Source organism: Canis lupus, chromosome 5 (assembly GCF_048164855.1).
Source record: "Canis lupus baileyi chromosome 5, mCanLup2.hap1, whole genome shotgun sequence".
Taxonomy (NCBI): Eukaryota; Metazoa; Chordata; class Mammalia; order Carnivora; family Canidae; genus Canis; species Canis lupus.
The window spans coordinates 61,762,553-61,775,852 of NC_132842.1; the positions used below are offsets into that span (position 1 = coordinate 61,762,553).

Consider the following 13,300-nt stretch of genomic DNA (forward strand, 5'->3'; position numbering starts at 1 on the left):
ACTGGGATGGGGTGGCCACCACCACTCCCAGTGGGAGGGTCTGCGTAAGGGTGCTTCTGACAAATTTAAACCCAAAAGGTAGACCACGCAGATAGATGTTCCAGAATGTCCACCGGCAGCTTTGAAAGGAAATTGTTTTCATTTTTTGGTTCTAACCATCCAGCCCAATAAATGCTTTCTTATAATGATCTTTCAACCCTATAAGGCCTTTTGAACTTTCCCAGAGCCCCTTCATGTATGGTTTTGGATCTAATAGAAACGGTGGCAACTTGAGGGAAGAACCAGCTGGAGTCACCATATTTCTCCCTTGTGCTTTCCCTATTTGAGTTATTTTAAAAAGTCATGGAGATGTTAACCTGTGAGATGTTAAATGTCAAAGAGCAAAAGTCCATCAAAGGCCATTTCAGATGTATGCCCCCACCTATGACTAGAAGGAACAAAAAGAAGCTTTAGGTTTCCGATTCATGGCAATGGCTCAGAAGCGAGATGGGAAGATCAAGGGTCCAGGCTTAATCATCCACTTGCTGGGCAACGTAGGATATATTCCTTACACTTTCCAGGCCTCATGTCCCTCCAGGTAGAGAGAGAAAATAGACTCTGAGAGAGCTCCAGGATCTAGTGGGGGCAGGGCTGCCTTATGAAATTCATGGGTCTGCAGCATTTTTGTCTTCATGGTCCTTTCCTCCAGTAAAAAACTAAAAAAAAATTAAAATAAAAAAATTAAAACTATAGTTTACTAGGGCTTTGGTAGAATAAAAATATGATCAAGTCCAGATTGAATTTGTCTTCATGCCAACAGCTGAAGTATGTATCTTGCTTTTTGCAAGAAGCAAAGCATTCTGGCGCCAGTGGGCCCTACATGCGGTAACCCCCTGCTCCTCTTGGGGAAGGGAGCCCTGAGTGGGGTAGGGAGCAGATCTGGGCAGCCAGGAGAGGTCAGAGCCTCCAGCTTAGCCTGGAATCAAACTTGCACTCAGCCACTTCCTGGCTGTTTGGTTTAGACAGATTACTTAACTTTTCTGATCATCAAGTTTCTCAAAAGTTGAATGATGATAATAAATCGTAACGACTGTGCAGGATTTTTGTGGGGGTTAAATGGGACAGTGCCTCCAAATTCAGGCCAGACATTTAGTAAGCTCTCAATACATGGACACTGTTACTATTATTATTATTATTATTATTATTTTATTGTTGTCATTGCTTTCCCTAAAGGTCTGACCAGTTTGGAGAATGTGGTTGCTTTGCTCAGTGCAGGGCAGCCACCTGCCTGCCCCGAACTTCTTCCCTGCAACGTGAGCAAGGCTCTTTCCCTCAACAGGCATGGAACCTGATGGTACCATGGCTTTGGGTTCTCTCTCAAAGAGCAGGTGGGACTCTCAGAATGGGGAGCCAGCTGGTGGCCCTCCCCAGCCTTAGGCACAAGCCCATGAGCCTGGTTCACGCTCACAATTTGTGAGCAGAGCAATTTCAGTGTGGTGTCCCCATTGCATAGGGGGGTCCTCTCTGCTGCCACAGAGCAGGGCAATCCCTGCTCTTGCTAAAAGGCCGGAATAATTATTGAACACATTTGATTTCATTTCCAAACCCCTCCTTCTTTTGTTACATATACAGATTATTATAATTTGAAAATGCCAGCAGTACAAAATTTAAATACCTGAACCCGTCATCGCACGTTACAACTCAAGAACAGAAACGTTCCATGAAGGGGGTGCATGCGTGTGTTTGGGTCTTTTGCTATCCTAAAGTTTCCATAACTACATCTGTTTAAGATTCTGTGGGTATACGGAAAGCACATACTGTTGACCGAGGAGGGCTATTTTTGCTTTACCAAAAGCCAATCACACAGGTCAGTGGCACCCCCTTGCTCAACCGCTATTCTTTGGGCATTAATTTTAATGTTTAAATAGCAAGTGCATTTTCCAAAGGCTGCATAAAGCACTAGATAAGTAGAAGACCACTGGCTTGGGAAGAACGAATGCTCAGCGAAGCCTTTCGCATAGAGAGAATGCTGAATATCTGCACCATTAGTTAGCATCAGAATCAGTTATGGTTGTCTGACTGATGGACAATTTTTTCCCGACCTGCTCTCTTTGCAAGTGCCCTATACTGTCTAGACAGTTGCATATTATTTATACATTCATTTCAGATTTTATGTTTTTTTTTCACTGAAGTTGTGCAGGTTTCATGCAGCCAAGTAACTATTGGAAATGCACTTCACGAAAAGCCATATAATTGCACCAGGTGAATGCCTTCTTTCTTAGAGTTGTGTCACCATTAAAATAATTTTTTATTTTTTTTAAAAAAGACCATCTTACGAGCTTTGGAAGAAAATGAGACCCAACTCCTCAACCTCCACTCTAAGTACACAGAGATGCACGTGACACACACACACACACACACAGACACACACACACACACACACACCTCCTGTCTTCAGAGTACCAGCAGCAGGCCATGGAGGGAATTAAAGACAGCTAATTTCAAAGGTTCTTAATCAATTCAAGTTGATCCCATTTGTTGATTAGGGAGTCAAAATGCATTATTTGCATTCTGTTTCAAATTCAGCATTTTCTTGCAGAGGTTCCAGGCTGGAGAAATCTCTTTCAGAGCGATCCCCTTGGGCAGAAAGGGAGTTAATTTGAAAACTCTGGTGAGTCTGATGGGTTGTGAAAGTTCCACATGAAACATTTATAATGGCTCCTTTCAGGGTGGTGGGTTTGTGTGTGTGTGTGTGTGTGTGTGTGTGTGTGTGTGTGTGTGCCTGTGGACTTCAGTAGTCATGAGCTTTGTGTAATTAACTGGGTAGTAAGCAGAATGCCCCCTTTCCATCCAGACACTCAGGTTGTATAGGACTTACAGCCACAGGAAGGGGGAATGGCAAAGTTTAGAGATCAGTTGGAGGGACATTCCCTTCCCTAGGTCTGCCTGCAACTGGGTGGAGGGGTAGTTCTGTGTGAGCCTCAGGCCCCAAGTCTGACCAATCCACTGCTCCAGATACAAAGTTTAAAACATTGAATTTTCCTGGTTTCATAGAGGGGTTACTTTCAGTGGGAGACTGAGGTTTGAAACGGGTTCCCTCAAGCCCAAGCCAGTGACCTGGTAAGCTCTGGAAAGTGTGCCCTGGCCTGAGTCAGAGGAAGTGAACCCAAGGGCCAGTTCTCTTGGGACCAGATGCTCAATGTAGCCAGAAGTGAGGGCATGCATCTGGAAATGCCCCCGCCCCCCTCTGATTTCACGCACTGTTACTTTTTGCTAGGAAAATCCCAGCCCTGCTTAGAAAAGAAGTGTGTTGATGTGTTATGTCCTACATAGCGGGAAAACACTACTTCTTTGGGGCAAGATTATATATTAACCTATTTGCATCTCATTTATGTCAACTGGAAGTGGTGAAGGTGAGCACTTCACAGGAATGGTGCCAGGGATGAATGTAACTCCCACTGGATACAATGTGTTCTATAGCTTTGGAGCCTCACCCCGTCACCCCCTCACCCCCTGCCCCCTCCATTACATACAGCTTACTTCCTGTGTCCCATGGCGGGGGGTCACAATTGACATCTGAAAATTTTCCCTGGCCACCAACTGGCCCACCATGTTCTCTTTAGCAGCCAACACCAACATTAAATTGTAAAGCTTGCTTATCGAGTGGCTAACGTGATTTTGGATGTAAAGAGTCCCCAGGAGGAAAGCCTACTCAACAGTCTTTTGGGAGGTGAGAAAGTTTTCCTTGTCTAAATACCAGTTCTAAAACACACCATTTCCTTCGATAACAGCCCAAACTGGCCCTTTTCAAAGGCTATTTCTTTCTCAGCCTTGATTTTATTTTCTGTTCCACTTCTACAGTAGAAGATTAATTCCTGCATTCTGCACATTGCCTGGAGTTCAGCGCACATGTTTACTGAGGTGTACAGCTCTCAAATAACTTTGGTGCTTCTTTCACCCACTGTTAGGAAGTATATTTAAAAGAAATTGCCTTTTATAGATTTAAATTACAAAAGTACTGATATCATGCAAAAGGCAGTTTAACTCATGCAAGCATACAAATAGGTAAATCTTAGGGAAAAAGATACCAAGGCTAATATGAATGTAAATAGGATTAGCTGCCTGCATTAGCAAAGGCTGTGAAATTTAAAGTACTTTCTGTTAGGTTATTCTTTAAAATACACCTATATTTCATGTGTGCATTTGTAGATATTTGGGAATGCATTTTACTTTGTCTTGGGCTTGCATTTCAAAACAAGTATAGACAAATGGCTCTGACTCCTGCTTATTGGCAGCCAGCGCAGATGTGGGATTTAATCTTCTTGATGCTTAAATATTTATTGACATAAAATTTTAAATCTCTAAAAAAAGAAAAAGAAAGAAAGAAAAAGTTCGACCAAGAAAGCATAGATAAATATTGCGAAGAAATTAGATAACAGAGTATGAGTGAGTGGTTTGGGGCCATTTTGCAAACAATAGCCCGTGGGCCTGATTCAGCCCACTGCCCATTTTTGTTCATCCTCTAAGGTAGGAATGGTTTTCACATTTTTCAATGGCTGTAAAAAAAATCAGAAGAAGAATAATATTTCATGACACATAAAAATCATATAAAATTCAAAATTTAGCGTCCATAAATAAAGTTTTATTGGAATCCAGCCATGCCTATTTGTTTAACTGTTGGGTGCTTTCTCACTACAAAAGCAGATTTGAGTAGTTATAACAGTGACCCTTTGGTCCCCAGGATGTAAAACGTTTACCATCTGCCTTTCGTAGAAAATGTTCACCAGCCCCGGATGTGGAGTACAAGTATCTTCATGTACTTTAGTGTTGAGAATTAAAAGTATTTAGTTGGAGTTGGAAAGAATGAGAGTGAAGGTTGAGAAGTTGGGCTCTTTTTCTCTAGAAAGCATCTCCCGTATCTGTTTGAATTTAGATTATTTTCTTAGCTAGAAGCACCAGAAACATGAGAGGTAAGGCCTGTTGGTTTTTTTAAAAAATTAAGCCACAACCTAGCAGAGCACCCAGGGGCCCACAGGTATGACACTCTGAAAGGAGATGTGGTTGAGTGAGAAGGGGAGATCCCTCTTCCAGGCCCGACTTGCGGGATTCACACCTCCAGTCTGCCACATGGGATGTTGTCCTTAAAGCTTCTCTGTGCCATGTTGACCTTAGGCATAAAATAGGGGCAATAGTGAAAACTTGCCTCATAGGTTTATTGCTGGAATGAAATGAGATGATGCATTATCTAATGTTGAGAAGAAGGCCTGGCCTTTGCAAAGCTCAATTAGTGCTAGCAATTATTATTCTTTTTTAGATAGGATGTTTTCATTTGAGTCCTTGAGAATGCTGAGAGATAACTTTTGTTGTAGAAGCACCTATCTTTCTGGTCAACATATCTTTAGAGGGTCCATCAGGTAATCGTGCTTTGGGGTTTTGTTAGCAGAACACGCCCATGTGGTGTGCATGCCAGCTGAGGATAAAACACCAAAAATGCACTTTCCAGGAGACCTTGATTATTTGCCCCAAGCTATGCTAATCCAAACTGTTGGACGAGACTGAGAGAATGGCTGAATTGTTTTACTTCTGCCCACTTTGTCCTATAGAACGTAACTTTACATCTAGTTAAGGATGTTCAAGATCATCATTTTTACATGAGGACATGGAGGCCCAGTGAGACCGGGATGAACTTGGCCAAGACCTGATAGTAATGCAACCTCAGGGCCCATGAGCAAGATTCAAGTCTTTTCACTCTCTGACCTGGAGCTCTTTTCACAGGAAGAAACACGCACTCAGCATCCTTCTCCTTAGTGCCATGATACTGAGCTCAGGGCCTAGCATGCAGCTAGTACTCAGTAAATACAAGAACAAGAAAAGTAGAAAACAAAACAAAACAAAACAAAAAAAGAATGAATGAGCTCCTTGAGCTCTTCTAAGCACCCCAAAACACACACAAACATGAGAAAGAAAGGACTATTCCAATGTTTAAATGAAGAAAACTGTCCACAATGAATTTTTTTATAGTAGATCTATTGCACTGTCTTATACCCGAGCGTCTGCCATGATCATGAGAGTCCAGTCCATCATTCTTTTGCCAAGAATTATTCCTACTTCAGCCCGTATGTACTGAGTTTATGCCTTTTCCTTTTCATTTTTCACCTACTCATTATTTATATTATAGCAGTGTAGTTTATGAGTCTCTATAAACCACCTTCAATCCATATCAGAGTAAGGTATGGTGCACATAAGTGAATGAATAAATATGTGGATGGATAAAAAAGTAAATAAAAAACCAAAAGGAGAATAAATGGTAAGTTGGGTGAAAGAGAGTCAATCAACCAACCATTAATCTCTTTCAGACTGGCACACCCTAGGTGCTTAATGAATATAGGTTGACAGGATAGCTAGATTAATATATTTTAGAAAGCTTTTGAGCAGGTGAAGTTACCACAAAAATGTCACCTTGCTATCAAGTTGACTAAACTGGACACATTATTACAGAGCCCTTGAGTGAGATAAATTTTTGGTGTCTGTCCTCAAGAGGGATCTGGGAATATGCAGGCACCTTCTTGCCAGAGTAAGTCTGATCCATGAAAATCTAGATTTTCAAAACAGATCAAACTCATCTCCCTACTCATTTGCTCATTGAGTCGCTACATTTCTGCCAGTCCAGTACTAAATGATGGGGACCCACAGCCTTGTTCCTGCTCTCATGGAGCTCATTGTATAGAGGAGTAATTGGCATTGAACAGACAATCTGAATGGTGGGTTCTTCCTGGAAGTGTGAGCGGCACACTTTAGTGTGAAAGAGCTGATGGGGGAAGTCAGATTTAATCACGTATAAATTGAAACATGTTCTTCCTGAGGCTTAATGGTGTGTTTCCCACAGGTAGGAGGCCTGACCTGACTCCAACCTCCAGCACTTTGGGGAGCTTCTCTTCTCACTAAAGAGCTTAGAAGGCCAAAAGCCAGAGAGACCCATCAGATCGAGATCTACGTTGGTCCACACTGCTCCTTTTCTGAGGTTGTGTGCACAAAGCCAGGATCATTTAGAGGAAGTAGGAAAGAACTCAACTTGTGAGATGTATCAAGTGATCAGACGCCCCTGTTGGTTGACTGTGTGTCTGGCAACAGTCTCAATATGATGATGAATATTCATCTCATATAAATAATACATAACTGATATTTTTGTAAGCATCATTAACAATTTATACATTTGATAGGCATTTGGTGGAAGCATTTGATGAGCTTCTAGATTGTACAAAACACTGACCTGCCTACTGTGGAGGTGGTGGCCATGAAAGTGTGCCTCTCATGTCGCCCTTCAAGGAAGAACCCACCATTCAGCAGCAAGCCAGGCAGTTACCTGACAGCCTCCAGCTGCTGGCCTTCAGAACCCACTCAGCTTTCAGCCAACACCCATGCTCTTTCTTGGGAGTCCCCAGATCTTGGCCAATTTTGCCCAGTGCGGAGCTTTATCAATGTACAAGCTTTGCTCTGAAGCTTCCTGTTGAGATGACTTTATCAGATGAACCTCATGTTCTGAGGTTCTGTCTTCCTTATCCTACTTCCTCCCCTCTCCTCTCTTCATCACTGTCAGGTCTGCACTGTGGCCCAGTGGCTTCCCCCCAATCTGTCCAGCTTCCTCCTTTGTCCCAGGCCACCTTCTAAGATGGCACTCAATAATCCCTGCCTCCTGGTATCCATGCCCTTGTGTCATCTCCTCTCTTGAATATTGGCTGGACTTAGTGACTCATTTTCAACAAACAGAAATCAGCAAAAGTGATGGGCAGTCACTTTGGAGAGTAGGTTACCAAAGACCATGACTTTACTAGCACTCTCTTGCTTTCTCCCCCATTTGCTCACTTCCACAAGGCAGGCTGCCATATTGTGAGCTGCCCTACGGAGAGGCAAAAAATTTCAGGTAGGCTGCAGCCTACAACCATCTGTGGCCCTCAGTGCAATAGTCTGGGTCCTGCCAACTACCATACAAGTGAACCTGGAAGAAGATCCTTCCTCATCTGAGCCTTTACACAAGACCAGAACTTCACTGACACTTTGCAGCCTTGTGAGAGACCACAAGTCAGATGTGCCCAGTTCCCTCCTACCCTTGTTCTCAACCCATAGAGACTATGGGGTAATTGGTTACACAGCAATGTCTGAATGATACATCCTCTTTTATCTTTTACAGGCATGACTCCTACAGGCAGAGTCCTAACTCTGGACTCTGTTCTAGCCTCTGCTTTCTGGAAGACCCAACCGACCCATAGGCCATCAAATTTGAGGCTTTCAAGAAGAGTCAAGCTGGGAGTGCAGATGCAGAACAGGAGGTATGAGATTTCCTGAGCATGAGGTGAGAAGAGAAGGGATCAAGGGTGGGGTATGTATGTCACTTTAGGTGCTGGAAGAAGAGCCAGTTGAGGAGATTGAGGAGGGGATCTGAGAGCTTCCTCCCCCAGACAGCTTCCCTCACACTTCCCTGGCTCCTCTTCTGGCTCTCCACAGAGGCTGGGTGAGCTAACCCTCTTTCCTTGTCCTGCAGACTTACAGCCTGTTTTATAATCACTGCTTGCTGTGTCTACCTCCCTAGGAGCCCATGAGGGACCCTCGAACACAGGGCTAGTATCTTACTCACTGTTGATCTCCCCAGTGCTTCACGAAGCTGGTGTTTAGAAGAAGCCCATTTAATCTTAGGACACACGTTATGATGAGAATGTATGAAACTGGCAAAATAGGATGCAAGTTTGATTGAGAAACCAGAAAGTCAGCTAACAACCGCTGTATTGTGTAGTTCAACCCTTACCAGGGAGGTGGGGCAGTGGGTCTCAAGTGTATTTACAATGATTAAAAAAAAAAAAATACAAACCTAAACTATAGCTCACCCTTGTCAACATCTGCCTTGTAATATAGGCAAAGTAAAATACCCAATTTTCTCATTTAATATATGCATGTAATATATGCAAATTTTTCTAATTTAACCCTGTACCCTATAAGACAAAACTATTTCCCATTTTATAGTGAACAGACCAAAAATGAAGCATTGTTTAGTGGGCAGCAGAGTGAAGCCTTCATTGCAGGCCTTGATTGTTGGGACTTGGCAGTTCTGCTCTGTGTGAGATCATGACATCAAGTGAAGGCTCCCTGGGACTTCGATCTACAGTTAGATTACGCTTCTAGTGTCCAGGGGCCGAATCTCCAGGCCATTCAGAGGCTGGGAAGTTCCTCCCCTTCTGCTGAGATCTATGAGGTGATGGTCAAATAGCTGATGTGGCCAGGTGGGCCAGGTGTCTGAGTTCAGCCTTTTCTGGGGGAGAGGCTGGCCCACCAGTGAGAATAATATGTTAACCATCGATGACCTACCTTGCTCAGGTGCCATTCTGCTTACCTGTGGTTCAATGTCATGGAGATAAGGACAGAGTCTACCCCTTGAAATATGCCACAACCATTTGTTAAAGAGCCAAAAGCTTAATCAAGAAGCCAGTTAGTGTTCTTCATTTGGAATCATTTCTCCTTAACCATCCCGTACCCTGCCCCTAAATCAGCCAGCTATATGGCTATTCTACTGAAACAGTTTCAATAAACTGATTTTTCCTAGCACCATCCACAAATAAAAGGCTGCAGGGATTATATACACGCAGGTCCAAAAGCTCTTAAAGCATCAGGACGAGCATGTTTTCCTTGTAGTATAGAATCTTCATGCTGAGTGAGCATCTGGTGGTTACACTGTATGCATATTTTGGCAATCGCCAGATAGTTGCACAATTATCGAACCAATTTTGGTTAGACGCATGCCATGTTTTCCCAGCAGAATTGAAAAATACATGCAAATGACCACGGAAGGCATTTTTTTTTTTTTTTTTTTTTTTTTATTGGCTGGACTCAATGAAACAGTTATTTTGAGTGATTTTTTTTATTTGAATTTCTATACAGGACCTCTGGTCAAAAGCTTTATCTGTTTCTAATTTCTAATACAGCAAAGAGGAAATTTATTTTAGGGGCCAGGAAATACTTCCTTAATCTTGATGCGCTTCTATCAATCTAGCAAGTAGCTTTGAAGAACTAGAGATATAAACTCAGCAACTGAAACCAGGATGAGGCAAGGGTACTGCTTTGACAGAAGCGCCAGCCAGTTCCACTTTCAAAGAGGCTACAATGCGCTGGCGTGGGACAAGCATAAAGACTGGCATCCCACTTTCTTGCTTCTTTTTTTCAAAGTGTGGTCCCTGGCAGCATCAACATCAGCTGGTTCGAAAGACAGAATCTCAGGCCTCCCCCTAGACCTATGGAATCAGAATGCCCCTGAACAGGAGGCCCTGGGTGCTTCTTCTGCATATTAATTCTGAGAAATCAGTGTAGTGCCAGTCTTGTCTGGAACCTACCACACTGATCTGAGTACTTCCCATATTTAAAATGAGGAATTTGGGGCACTCAGCTGGCTCAGTCAGTAGAACATGTGACTCTTGATCTTGAGGTTTTGAGTTCAAGCCCTGCACCGGGTGTAGAGATTACTTAAAAAAATAAAATCTTAAAAAAACAAAACAACAACAACAAAAAAAAACGAGGAATTTAGCCTAGAGCAGTTGCTTTCTAAAGTAGGATCTCCCAGACACTCATATCATAAGATGATCCCTGGTAGAAAGGATTCTGTAGCCAAACATGTTTAACAACATACTGTTACTTAATGCAGACTAGTTTATTAAAGGCTCAGAGAAGTCCTGCAGTAAAAGGGCCTTTTTAAGTGGCATAAATTTATGCTGTCTCCGAACAATTTTTCACATAAAATTGAGTATCATCCCAAGGAATTTGTGTTGCACTGAGCATACTCTGCAGGAAATAGCTTCTAAAGTCGCTTTTACTTCTCTCATCCTATATAACAAATTTCCTCCATGCACGTTCGTTAGTATTTATGCTGTGACAGATTGTACCTTTCGATAATCCTCTATCAGATCTAAATGTCACTCTTCTCAGCTTGTTTGAGCCTTTAAAAGGCTTGACCTGGAAGCCTAGATCAAAAGAAGACTAGTATAGAATGGCCAACCATCCTGTTTCTGCCCAGGACTTTCCTGGTTTTAGTACTGAAAATGCCTTGTCCCAGGAAACTTGTCAGTCCCGCACCAACCAGGGCAGCTGAGCAACATAAAAACAGAGCAGTCTTCACAAGACAGGCAAACTGCCCACCTTCTATTTCTTTTCTCTCTCTAGCCAATTCCCATCCCCACTCCTTCCCTCAAATAATCAACACAGGAAGAATTGCCTGGTAGTTTGGTCAGATTGAAAGCAAAGCAAAAAAAAAAAGGAGAGCGAGAGAGAGAGAGAGAGAGAGAGAGAGAGAGACCAAGTGACTGGTAGTTGACTTTGTAGACACAGATCATATGGGTTTCAGTTCCAATGAATGCATTTGTCCCAGTCCGCCACCCTGACACAAGAAGAAATCCCAAGCTTAAGGTAGACTGTGAGTCTTCGCTTCACAAAGGCAGATTCATCATAATTGAAATATAAAGATCTGCTTTGGAGGAAGCATGATTAGTGCTGAAGGTGTCGGATGTATTGTTGCATCTTTAATCAGTTCTTGAAGAAATGTAGTATCCCCCGTAGGAATGAAATCTAGATCACTCGGGTTTCTAAGTATGAACATTCTGTGTAGGTAGACTGCTCCTGCCCTTGAACCTTTTTTCCTGAGGCTTTCAGATACATTATATTTGATTGACGAGATCCACGCACATGTCCAAAATTCCTAGATCAGAGATTCTGTTTCCTTGTCATGGTCCAACCTCTGTGAAGTATACCTCTTTATTAAACACTTATGAAGTTTCTGAGTCCTTCTTGTAATCCCTATAATTCTAAATTCCAGCCTTACCTCCTTGCATTGCATTTTCCTAGTTTGACTTAAACAGAACATTTCAAAGACGTCGTGGCGACCAGAATTGGATACCTTCTTTTTTTGCAAGAGCAAAAACAAGTATGAGCATCCTTTAAATAACAATATTTTCTGATGTTAATGTCGAATTAATCCAAGAAATGAATATGTATTGATGGTATTCTTTTGGGTTTTGAAAATCCTTACAACCACATAATTAAATGAGTGCCTTTAGAAATACTGATAAAAGCCCATTGCCATTCAAATATCTATACAAGACAATGGCCGTAAGCTGTGGGCTTGGGAGATTAGTTTGGCCACGAGCCAGTGTTTATCACAATATTTCCATCTCAGCTGATAAAATTTAATCATTCTTATTTAAATAGAAATCAGAATTAATGCAGGTTTTAAAGAGAAGGAATAATAAACAAATCGCACTATCTTTATTTCAGAGCTTCTGGCATATATTCAGAATGGAAATGCTAGCGGTTGTTGTGCTGTTTTTCTAGCCTGGACTTTCATTCCAGAGTCCTCAAAAATAATGAGCTATATTGCTTCTCGAATATTTATTTCCTCAGCTCTGCTGTAAGTAAAGTGGTTTCCACCCTCCTCTCCAGTGGGATAAACAGGGCTTTGTGTGAGACAGGCACACGGACTGAATTGGAGTCAGCAGCACTGTTCCTCCCAGGGTGGCCAGGGGTTTGGGCTGACCTGTGGGCATCCTCACACCCGGGGGCCCCTGAGCCCAATGGCAGGAAGTGAGAAGGTAGCTGGGGTGGAGGGGGTGCCTGGCTGACTCTGGACTGGAGCAGGGGGCTGCTCCCGGTCAAGTCCAGAGTCAGATCTCCCTGGGAACAGCCAGATATCACAGCTGCCTACAAGCAGTTACAGCCCATTGGCCATTTAGTTCAACTCTCTTGGGGGGTGAGCAAGTGGAGGTCCAGAGAACCCAAAGTGTCGTGCTCGCCCAGGGTCACCTGTCAAGTTAGCCGGAAAGCCACCATGCAGTCAGGTCTCCAGAGCCCAGCCTGGTGTTCTTTTGAGTCCTTAAAGGTCCTATTCATCCAGGGCAACTCAGCACCATTTTGTTTTGACTCTGTCTCTACATTTCGCTTCATGTCTCAAACGCTTTATACCAAACCAAGCCCTTTCAAATTGAGGTATGTCCTGTGCACAAAGTGAACAAAGCAATGAAAGGCACTCAAACGGAGACAGAACGTAAAGACTGCTAACTCTGGGAAACGAACTAGGGGTGGTAGAAGGGGAGGAGGGCGGGGGGGTGGGAGTGAATGGGTGACGGGCACTGGGTGTTATTCTGTATGTTAGTAAATTGAACACCAATAAAAAAAATAAAAAAAATAAAAAAAATAAAAAAAAATTAAAAAAAAAAAATTGAAAGGCACTCAGTTTCCCCCAGGAATTTTGTTTCTTAGGTGAAGATATCTAGAGAACCTCTTTTTCCTTCAA

At 42.8% G+C, this 13,300-nt stretch overlaps 1 long non-coding RNA gene across 4 annotated transcripts in view; it reads left to right on the forward strand.

Moving 5' to 3' along the window:
* LOC140633886 (uncharacterized) overlaps positions 1-13,300 on the forward strand; it is a 44,108-nt gene that overhangs the window by 22,186 nt on the left and 8,622 nt on the right. For 2 of the 4 annotated variants that reach the window (XR_012031446.1, XR_012031448.1), the window contains 5 exons: positions 2,579-2,650; positions 3,603-3,709; positions 6,866-7,000; positions 8,168-8,306; positions 12,286-12,418. This is a non-coding gene — a long non-coding RNA (uncharacterized lncRNA). Of the gene's footprint in view, positions 1-2,578; positions 2,651-3,602; positions 3,710-6,865; positions 7,001-8,167; positions 8,330-12,285; positions 12,419-13,300 lie in introns of all 4 variants that reach the window. The other 2 variants (XR_012031447.1, XR_012031449.1) reach the window with 2 other exon arrangements.